A 2434-nucleotide genomic window follows, 5' to 3' on the forward strand; every position below is an offset into this window, starting at 1 on the left:
TGGCCATCGGCGTGGCCATTGTTTCTGCAATCGCACACCAGGCTTGCTTTGAATTTATATTTGTGGAGGTCGTATTGGGCTGATCCGCCGTGAGACATGCAGATTCTATTTAATGCGGAACATTGTTTTGTGACGAAGGTTTTACTCCCCCCTTGAATTAATTTTGGCCCATAGTCTTTTGATCTTGCTATATTTACACTGCTCACTCTCAGTTGGGTGATGGAAATGAGATGTGGAGGGGAAGGCAGGATCAAGGAAAACATCAAGGGATCTACTTTGACACGAAAGAACTTCAATGTTATAGAGGGTAATATTTTAAAAATGTAAGAATTTGTTTTTTTGTCTGGGAAACAAACATTTCCACTCCACAGGTTTTCTCAGTTATGCTGTATATCTCTCCATTATTTTTTCAGGTTTGTACCACGTGTTGTTCGGCACGATGTCCGACGTTTCGCTCGACGTGCTGGAAGATTCGCCAGGAACTGAAGATTCCTCTGGAATTGAAGCTCCTCAATTCTACGCATTTACTTCACAGTTCTTTGTCAGTTCGCTGCTCGATAAAAGCCTCTTGCCATCTTCGTCGTAGAGATTGTTTGACATTGGTCAGAGCTGGTTGATGAACAGGAAGTCCAGGAACGGTTAAAATATAATTTACCATCGATGTTAACCTGTGGCTCGGAATTTCACTCAGATCGCTAGGCTCATAGCGTAGCGCACAAACCACTATGCCACCATTCTCCCATCTTCCACATTAGGCAGTCATAATTACGTGTACGTAACTGTTGTGTAAATATGTAAGTGTATGTTGAAGTGTAAATATATACGTGCATTATCCCTCTTGCTATGGTAGGGTGTGACAGTGACATCAGGGAAAATGCTAAGATTAGTTGGTCCAACCTTGGCTGTAAGGTCACACCTCCCATGGCGAGTGAACGCAGGAGCCATTTGTGGATATTTATTTTCGTTTTCCCCAAATTACATTCGAGCTGCGTTATGTCTTGATATGAAGAAGTTTGTGTTTGGAACTCCGCAGCAAGCAGTGCATCACACTGTCAGAGAAATGTCTGGCAAGGCGCTGTCACATATCGAGTTGTGCATTCCCATCATAGATCTCTTTTTCTCACAATAGACATATTTGATGCATTGCGAAAACTTCATGTTGCTTATGAAGATAATCTTCTATTACATACCTGAAATATGCCTTAATCAGTGAAAAAGTATGTTGAGTGTTCTCTCCAACAGCAGCCTGATGCCTTTTGCCTATTTGCTATTTTATTCCTCATTTTGTTAAATAACAAACATTGCTTTTGAATATTACCATTGCTCTAACAAGTCAATAAAAAACATCAATGATTTTGTTTCGATATTTTAGTGTAAATCGATTTTTCATTCAAACTACTAAGTACGTAGTCTTACAAACTCCCATCCCTACTCCAATCGCCTCCACATCACTCTTTCTCTCGCTACTACCACCATTTGAGTTTCCGTGCACGTCACAATAATCAAAATTGTCTTATGGTTGTTATTGTTTAACTTGCACACAGCATTGAAATGCGGTGCTTTTTCTCAAAGACTGCTGTTTTTTCCTGGACTTTTCTGTTGCGTGTAGTCACTTTAAGATGTTTTCTTGTTCATGTTTTTGTTTGTTGCGGTTGCACCCGATTTAAAAGCCGAATGGCTCACAGGGCTATACCTAGTAAATTAACTGAACATTTAATTCTCCTCCAATGTTGTTGAGGACTCGGTCTTATCCACGCGTTTCCACCACGCTGCTGGTCACAGCACACTCACAAACCTGTCAACCCCTTATCAGTGCCTCACTTATTACAGACCAATTCAGACCTTATTTGTCAACCCGTGACCCTATAAATCTCAACGTTCATCCTACCAAGTGCCATCACAAGGGAGAAACACAGACAAATGTGTTTTGCCCGTATTGAAACTCAATTTCCCTGTACAAGAATACGGGGTCAACCGTATGTGTTGACAGGTAAACACTCACTCGCCACACTCACAACATTTCTCTATCCGCCTGTTCCATCGCACTGCTCACACTTTAGAACTCCCTCCTATCGTGTTTTCCCCAAGCTCTTACAACATTGCACGATTCAAGAAAGTTGTCATGACTCTATCTATAAAACTTTCATCATCGTGCTACGAAAAAGGGTGTTTGCCCGAAACGTCACATTTTTCTATTTTCTTTTAAAGCAGCACGTGTTATTGATTGGTGATTTTTGGTGCGTGCGTTTAAATTTGACTTTGTGCACACACTGCCAAAGCAGCAATCGACCCCCCCCCAAAAAAAAAAACAAGCGTCTTCGTAAAATTCTCGATAGTGCTGTTTGTGGCTGGCCGCTTTGACGTTTCGAGGCCTTTGTGTGTACAGAGGGAGGCTCAGGGAGGAGGCTCCGTTGTCGTCAGCGACACGGGGATG

This window comes from Lampetra fluviatilis, chromosome 5, assembly GCF_964198595.1.
Source record: "Lampetra fluviatilis chromosome 5, kcLamFluv1.1, whole genome shotgun sequence".
NCBI classification, from domain to species: Eukaryota; Metazoa; Chordata; class Hyperoartia; order Petromyzontiformes; family Petromyzontidae; genus Lampetra; species Lampetra fluviatilis.